Genomic DNA, 9,328 nt, shown 5'->3' with positions numbered 1-9,328 from the left:
GATTCCTCGCCTCGATCGATAATTGGAATGCCTCCCAGCTCTCGAGTCATAGATACTGGAATCTTCACCTCGATCGATAATTAGAATGCCCCACCAGCTCACGTGCTCCAGATATTGAACTCTTCTCACGGATCGGTAACCGGAATGCCCTTCCAGCTTAGGTAAGCCAGAGATCGGATCTCTTGCCTGGAACTCTCTTCCAGCTCATGTACGACTGACTCTGTCCTGGCCTGACTCTGTACCTGGAATGGTCTTGCAGCTCAGGTGCGCTAGAGATCGGAAGCCTCGCTAGGATCAATACCAGAAACTTTCTTCCAGCTTATGTTCGACCGAGATCGGATCCCTCGCCTCGACCCTTTCTTCACGTGACGCTTTGTTCTTCACGCCTCGCGTCACGCACACAACTCCAGCCCTGGTCCTGCACTCTGCACCAGCTGCACCTTCCTGGAAGTCTGGAAAACTAATGCAGTGCCAAAATATGCTATATGACGTATGATTTTTGCGGAAATTCAATACAATAAGATTTTCATAATAATAATATTGTTGTAGTTGTTGTTTCTTTTATTATTGCTGTTGTGTTTATAATTATTTTTATTATTATTATTATTATTATTATTATTATTATTATTATTATTATTATTATTATTATTATTATTATTGGTGGTGTTGCTGCTGTAGTAGGTGATATCATCAATGGCAAACGATTTAATACTGTTTGTCAAGCTGACTAGACTAATAATATCACACTTCGCCCACTACCGCTCATGACTTCCGTCACCAGATGGCGTCCCAAAATACTCGCCTCCTTTTCTGTAAATGCTGTTGACTAGTTTTATTTTACACTGTCATTCAGTTTTAGACATCAGTCGACTGTAATGTTAACACAGATGGCACAGAAATATATCAGAGTTTTGCAATTACCTCTATTTTGTAAGTGAATAATACTGTGCACTGTTATTCACTTGGAGGAGGAGAAGAAGGAGTAAGAAGAGGAGGTATGTGCGATAGAACGGTCAGAACGGCATGTTATAAATCCCCGTTAGGCAGTGCCTGGCGGTACCTACCATGTACCTACTGATCTGAGTATGTCGGGGGTTAAAAGTCTTGGCTTCTGGCCTCATTTATTAATCTTTGTTGATCTACATTACTGGCTTCTGGCTCTTTATATCTATCATACCTCTCTTAAATTTATGTATTTTGTTTGCTTTCTTGACTTACATATCTCGTTAATAGAATTTTCTCACTGCCCTGAACCTAATAAAGAATTGATTACCTCTACGTTATTGTCTAATGGAATTTGCCGGAGTAAAGATTACGTCATTATCAAGAATATGTTATTTTTTCTCAGGATGAGACCTACAATAGTCGACCAGAACTTATATACATATTTAATGCTATGAGACATAAGGAAACTTGCCAAACAGTATCGCCTTTCACAGAATTTGAACCTATGAGCATTCTGGTGTGAATTTACAGGTTTTCCCGTGCCTAAAGTCATTTTTGGTATTTGACAAATCCTGCTTAACTTTGATGCTCGTCAGCCCACTTAGAAGTTGTTTTCTTTGTCAGGATACCGAACATAGTATTAATATTAGTTATATCGGCTATAATTTGTTGCATCTTGTCTCCTTACATTTTCCAGTAATCTATCAGATACGCTGTCTCAAGAGAACAGTTGAAAAGTTTCGCTACTGGGTAACACAGTAGATCTATTTTCCCACGAAGATATGGTGTCTGGTTCAATTGTTGTACATGTCAAACTCATTTAGTGGTTTAATCACTGTGTCCTTTGTGTTAACTTTTTCTAGCTCCTGCTGGTCTGTTCTAATTTCTCTGTTTTCAGTTAGCTTCATGCATAATTCTGTCAAGATTTCCTTTAATCTTTCGTTCCTCACTTTCATTGATCGTTCATGAATAATCTCCCTCTTAACATAGTCAAATTCCTTCCTATGTTGCTATAGATCAATTCTGATTCCATTTTCAGCTTATAATGGTTTATTATTTATTAATTAGGTATCCCAGAAGAAGTATTATTAAGTGGTTGCCTGATTTTTGTCCAACTTTATCGGGACTACTTTTGCCACAACACGAGAAAACCTCGTCTGATTGCCTTCAAAAGTGTTTTCTTATCAGTAAGAAGTCATTTTTGACTTTATTGGGTTATCCTAAGTTAAATTTACACGTAATTTTTTATGTACCTGTAACATGTGTGCGCCCTCAAGAGAACTGTAAAAAAAATTGAGTTATGTTTTCAAAGCCTATATAAAAAATCCTTATTCCTTTGATTACTTGCTTGTTTACCTAAAATTTGAAAGCGAGTCAATCTTACTTAGAGAAGAGTTTGGGTTGATTTTGGCCAGTGTAGGTCTAAATTTGACATTTATATGGAAGAAACTGAGAAATTGAAATATTGGTTTTTGTGCGTCAATTTCTGAGTGCGTCATTAGATTAGCATCAACAATTCAGTGCTTGATAATGCACATTCCGAGCGGCTTCAAACTTAATATGCTGGTGTATTCCAGGATATTGATCTCTGAGTTAACAAGAGAACTCCTCTTGAGTTAGAATTCAAACCTGGTATTTTTTAGTGAAACGTTTGAATTTTGCGTTAAGTCCTAATTTATCATCCTTATTAAAGAAATTCGGGTATTAGTTTCCATGTGATAACTTCCGAATGTATCTTCTGATTCCCTCCAGATATTCAACGCCGGCATTAGAAAATTATGCTGCACTCTGCACTGTTCCTGTCACGTATATTGAGATAGAGGTGGACTACTGTTATACAATACTGGGATACCTTTCTAATTCACCCACAATAGTTGATTTTTAGGTTCCACTTGTATCCTTGCATAGTCGGTTGTAGTTCTTTTGCTTATTTCCTGTCTGTAGTGCTTCTTTGTATTAATTCCGCGTCCTGTTGAACCTCTCGCTGGCCTCTTCATTTTTGGTCGAACTAAGAGATCTCTCTCTGGGTTTTTATCTGTTTTACTTTTTTTCGTGTCACAGCCTGACACTCCGGCTCTGTTACATCCATTGTCCTTAATTACCTGCTTATAGCTAATGTATGTATGTATGTGTGTGTGTGTGTGTGTGTGTGTGTGTGTGTGTGTGTGTGTGTGTGTGTGTGTGTGTGTGTGTGTGTGTGTGTGTGTGTGTGTGTGTGTGTGTATATGTGTGTGTGTGTGTACTCACCTAGTTGAGGTTGCAGGGGTCGAGTCCAAGCTCCTGTGTGTCCTGTGTGTGTGTGTGTGTGTGTGTGTGTGTGTGTGTGTGTGTGTGTGTGTGTGTGTGTGTGTGTGTGTGTGTGTGTGTGTGTGTGTGTGTGTGTGTGTGTGTGATGTGGTTGTTGGTGCGGTTGCTGGTGTGGTGTGGGTTGTGTGATGTAGTTGTGTGTATGGTTGTGTGTGTGCTCACCTATATGTGGCTGCTTCTAGCCCCATCTCTTCGCTAGCCATTGCTAGGTCCACTCTCTCTCTCCCTGCTCTAAGAGCCTTATCGTACCTCATCTTAAAGCTATGTATTGATCCTGCCTCCGCTACTTCTCTCTCTAGATTGCTCCACGTCCTGAAAAAATACTTCGTAACGTCCCTCTAACTCATCTGAGCTTTTATCTTCCATCTGCGCCCTCTTGTCCTGCCCTCAGTCCTCCTGTCCTCCAGAGTTGTCAGGTTGAACTCCTTTAATCTCTTCTCATAGGACATACTTCTCAGTTCCGGGACTAGTCTTGTTGAAAATCTCTGCTCTTTCTCTAATTTCTTTATGTGCTTGACCATGTGTGGGTTCCATACTGGTGCTGCATACTCCAGTATAGGTCTGACGTATACGGTCTACAGTGACCTGAATGACTATTCTTAACCGTGAAACGCTATTCTTAGATTTGCCAGACGTGCATTTGCTACCGTAGTTATTAGTTGATGTGCCACTTAAGGGATGTGCTCAGTATGACTCTCACCTTAATGTCCTTCTCCTTGAGTAAGGTTTGCAGCCTTTGCCCTCCCAAGCTTGTACTCCGTCTGCGATCTTCTTTGTTCTTCCCCAAGCTTCATTACTGTGCATTTGGTGGGGTTAACTCCAGGAGCCATTTGTCAGACCAGGCTTGTAGTCTGTCCAGATCTCATTGTAGCCTTTCCTGACCCTCGCCAGCTTGTATTCTAATTAATTGCAGGTCGTCTGTGAAAAGGGACACCTCTGACTCTATCCCTTCTGCCATGTCATTGACATATTCAAGAAACAGCACCGGCCCTGGCCCCCTAGGACTGATTCTTGTGGAACCCGTGTCGTCACATGCACTCATTCCGAAACCATGTCACGTACCATCACTCGTTTCCTTCCTGTCAGGTATTCCCTGTGTGTTACCATTTTGTCCTAGGCACATGTCGATTAGACACTCGGCCTGTTGTATATGCGTGCTTGTATATGTGTGTGTGTATATATACTGTGTGTGTGTGTGTTGGGGGGGTATAGGGGTAATGATGGCTGCCTCACACTGGCTGGGCGCAGGTCGACCAAACGCAGTCAGTGTCTAGCCGTAAGTGACGGAGTGGGGTTGTGTCTCTCGCACGCTCCGCCACTTGAGAGAAACTCTTTGACCGTTGTTGTCAGTGGACTTCGCTTCTAACTGACGACTTTTACAAGACATCTTCATGTGTTTCCCCGCTTGTGATGTGAGATTCTTACCTGTGTGTTGAAAATATATCCTCTTTTTTCTGTGAGTTTACAACATCAGTGGATTTAAAAAAAAATAATTCGAGAAAGGCCACTGAAATTTCCAGTCTCTGGTAAGTTTACCCAAAAGTTTGTTATAATTTAAAACTTGAAATTTCAAAAGTTTTCCCCTAAGTGACAATTAACTTCCTAGGATTTTTCTTAAGCTCAGTTTTATGTATATTTATTCCACTTTGCTCGTACTATTGTCTTGTTTTCTTATGGAAAACCTGAAACACATGGTAGATAGTTGAAAATAATTTACTCATTGCCAGCGTGTAGATTATCTACTCAGTACTTGAGTAGATTTACTCAACAAATAGTGAGTGATGATCTACTCATCAATATTTACATGGCTTCAACACAATTGAGTAGATGATTTTAACAACAGCTAGTAGATGGTTTAAACACTAACAAGTAAATGACTTCAGCACTAGGGAATACATAATCTACTCATTAAAACTAAGTGGCTGACCTCAGCACTAGTGAAAGGCTCTACTCGGCGTCAGTAGATGCTCTGCTTAATAGGCAGAGATGTAAACAATAGCACTGTATCATCCTTTGCAGACGATACTAGGATCTGCATGAGAGTATCATCCATTGAGGACACTGTAAATCTCCAAGAAGATAATCCAACTTTCCTAATGGGCAACGGAGATCACTATGATGTTCAATGAAGACAAACTCTAACTATTCCGTTTTGGAAAACTGGAGGAAATAATAGCTAGAACTGAGTATACTATAAACTGATCACACAGAACGAAAAAGTAATGTGAAGGCCCTAGGACTGGCAATGTGTAAGGATCTCTCCTTCAAGGATCATAACAGTGCCACTATCACATCTGCGAGGAAAATGACAGAATGGATAATAAGAACGTTCAAAACAAGTAATACCAAGCCAGTGGTGATCCTTTTTGTATCACTTGTTCTTTGTAGGGAATACTGCTGTACACTGACATCTCCATTCAAGAAAGGTGAAATCGCAGATCTTAGAGAATTTACAGAGAACCTTTACTGCACATGTAAGTTCCATCAAACACCTTAACAAATATATTGGGAACACTTGGAAACACTTGACTTGTACTCACTGGAGCGCAGGCGAGAGATATGCATCATAATCTACACCTGGAAAATCCTAGAGGAACTAGTCCCTAATCTGCTCACAGAAATCACTCCCTACGAAAGCAAAAGACTTCGCAGGCGGTGCAGCATATCCTCCAATGAAAAATAGGGGCGCCATTAGTATACTAAGAGAAAACACAGTAAGTGTCCGGGATCCAAGACTGTTAAACAGCCTCCCACCAGCCATTAGGGGAATTGCCAATAGTCCCCTGGCTACCTTCAAGAGGGAGCCGGACAGATACCTAAAGTCAGTACCGGATCAGCAGTAACAGCCTCGTTGATCAAACTCTGATCCACCGTGAGGCCTGGTCATGGACCGGGCCGCAGGGGCGTTGATCTCTGGAATACCCTCCAGGTAGACTCCAGGCAGAAAATCATCTCAATGTGTAGACTACTTCAGCATTATTGAGTAGTCGACTTCAGGACTACTGAGTAAGTTTATTTAAGTACAGGTACAGCATAAAAGTTCAATTATCATGCATGATGTAAATTACCTAAGATAACCCCCAAAACTCAGTGAATTTATTTTAAATTAGGGTAGTCGACTTCAGCACTGTTGAGTAGGTGACTGCCACCATAGTGAGTAGCAGACTTCAGCACTAGTGGATTGGTTGGCACTCCTCAGCTTACCTACAACTTTGTTACCAAACCATTGTTTTCCTAAGTTCAGGTTGAATGCATTGTTGAGAGTTCTGTCTTGGGTTAAGGCTCGTTAATTATAAAAGTGTCTTGCTCCGAGGAATACAGAAATGCGAAAATTCCCAATGTAAATTGGAATGAATGTAAATTAGAAGAACTCTTTTATCGTGAACGCATCAAAGGCATAAAGGGCCTGTGACATTACTAGCAGTAAGGAAAACTCGAATGGGTTGTACTATAAATGTTTTTTTATTCTGTTAGGGAAGAACAAGGTGAGTTTCCGAAAATAAATATAGTTAAATGAACGACTTTCGGAAGTATGGTAATAGTTTTCGGAACAAAGTTCGTAGTCAGACATACGAATTTAAGTATGTTCCTTATTTACCTCGATCCTACAATAACTGGCACTAGTGAAAGTAGTAGAGGACTCCAGCACCGGCTTTACAAATGAGAAATGGAGCATTAAAATCACGCTATCATGAAGTCTATTTAACATCTATTATGTGGAAGTCATACTTGCATATATTTTATACTCGATTCGAAAGACGCAGATTAATAAGAGATTCCCAGATTACACTTATGCTTCTCAAATTCTTTTGAAACGGTAGAGAATAGAAAATAATTTCATATATGCCTCGACTTTAGCATAGCACTGGATTATGACTTGATTCTGATCAAAAAATGGTGTGATTATTTAAATTTAGTAACTTCGTTGTAGTGTACTGTTGCGGGTGGAATGCTCCAAGGTTCTGTCTTGAAAGCAAGCCTTATTTAGACTAAATGTAAAGGTGTTTTTACTGACTCATAAGTTCAGTTTTATAGAGTGGTTGCATTAAGTACATGATTGCTTTAATCATATAAGCGTAATAAGCTTTTAAGAATTAACATGTAAGACACATATGCAACAGTTAGGTATCTTTATTTCGAAACGTTTCGCCTACACAGAAGGCTTCTTCAGTCGAGTAAAGAGAGAGACTTGAAGACGATGTAATCAGTCCATCACCCTTGAAGTTTTGAGGTGATCAGTCCCTCAGTCTGGAGAAGAGTATATAAGGCTCCATCCTGTCACTTCAACTCAATGTTGTTTCAGACTATGGAACAATACTCTTCTCCAGACTGAGGGACTGACCACCTCAAAACTTCAAGGGTGATGGACTGATTACATCGTCTTCAAGTCTCTTCTGGTTCTATCAACTTTTCTTTACTCGACTGAAGAAGCCTACTGTGCAGGCGAAACGTTTCGAAATAAAGTTGCCTAACTGTTGCATATGTGTCTTACCTAACAACCTGTCGGTATTTTATACCATTTTAATGTTCAAGAATTAACATGCAGTTCTAGCCTCCATGTTATCGTCTTCAAAAGTTTATATTAAGTACAGAAGGAGGATTAAGCTAATCACAAGCATTAGGAGCCTTACCTGGAGTTTACCTGGGGCATTCCGGGGATCAACGCCCCCGCGGCCCGGTTCATGACCAGGCCTTCCTTAGAAAGATCATCTTTTTCCAGATGATCTTTTTCCATTAAGAGTTAAGAAAGGGGCGACATATTAGTGCACAGGTTTATGACTAAGATTATTAAGGAGTTACTATGGCAAACATAACATGAATACATAGCAGTAGGACATCTTTTTAGGGTGAAGATTTAGATGGATGTGCAACATCTGGGTATCATTATTTGTAGACGTTTCGCCATCCAGTGGCTTCATCAATACAAATTCAAGAACATAATAGAAAAAAAATATTAAAATAATGAAGTTGATAAATAAAAGTATATCAATCACAGTTTGATAATGGTCCATATCGGACCGAAATATTATCTGAAGCTTCTTCTCCAAAGTAACAAAGGACTTTCTTAAAGGAGTTAACACAAAAAAAAAAAAATAAGATTTGGAAAAGACAAAAGGCAAAAACCTTTTCAAGATGTATACAAAAAACAGAGTCAAATGAATAAAACAAGCGAATTAAGACTATTTGCATGTGCGCAATCATGCCTTATTGGAGTAACTGACCCATCAAGGAACGTGTCTTGATGCCTATGTAGGGCTCTTGACTCCAGGAACTGGAGCTCGTCTTCCCTAACTAGGACAAAGCTTAATTCCCTCTCAATCCCAGGTGCAGTGATTCCCTACGGGGTAACCTCTTTCACATGAAAATAATAATAACAATAATAATTACAATAACTGAAACCAGGTTTCATTAAAAGAGTCAGAACTTGCATGTTGAGTGCTATACACATGGATAAAAGCTATACCACAGCTATACATGAACAAGAGGAACGGGGGCAGAATGACGTATGTTCAACATAGCTTGAGCTACTTTTACAAAATTAAAGTGGTTTATCCGAGCTTCCACTGAGCTATGAGAGGATACCACACAAGAGACGCGAAAAATTGCCGAGCACGGTCGCTCTCTTGGGTCGAGGCAGACTGACGGATGGGATACAGGGAACGTGCATAAATTAGAAGAAATCAGAAAGGGGACCAGTCACAAATAGTGATTAGCAGAAGTTTGTGATGACCCCCTAACTGCTACTTTTATCTTTGACATACCTTTGATGAGTTTCTACTCCCAGAGCCCGGCCATGGGCCAGGTTCGTCTAGTGCTAGCCTGGTCAACCAGGTTGTTGCTGCTGGAGGCTCGCTGCCCCACATATCCATCATAGCCTGGTTGATCTGGCACCTGGTGAAGATGTCCGATTTCCTCTTCGATATCCGTTTAGATAAAGGACTAATGAAATAAATAAGCTTGATAATTATATAATCTCGAGAAATAGGAAGAAATTTTGTTACTCGGTTGACTTAGATGGTTGACTTTGACACAGAAGTGGCAGACGCAGTTCAGTGAGAATAAAAGTGAGGTCGTA

At 40.1% G+C, this 9,328-nt stretch overlaps 1 protein-coding gene across 1 annotated transcript in view; it reads left to right on the top strand.

Moving 5' to 3' along the window:
* The first annotated feature begins 4,637 nt into the window (after window positions 1-4,637).
* LOC128686402 (discoidin domain-containing receptor 2) overlaps window positions 4,638-9,328 on the top strand; it is a 72,413-nt gene continuing 67,722 nt past the window's right edge. The window contains exon 1 of the mRNA XM_053773307.2: window positions 4,638-4,778. The gene's annotated coding sequence lies outside the window, so the exon portion shown is untranslated. The remainder of the gene's footprint in view (window positions 4,779-9,328) is intronic.

Source organism: Cherax quadricarinatus, chromosome 17 (genome assembly GCF_038502225.1).
Source record: "Cherax quadricarinatus isolate ZL_2023a chromosome 17, ASM3850222v1, whole genome shotgun sequence".
NCBI lineage: Eukaryota > Metazoa > Arthropoda > Malacostraca > Decapoda > Parastacidae > Cherax > Cherax quadricarinatus.
This window is presented reverse-complemented; position numbering and strand designations above follow the sequence as displayed.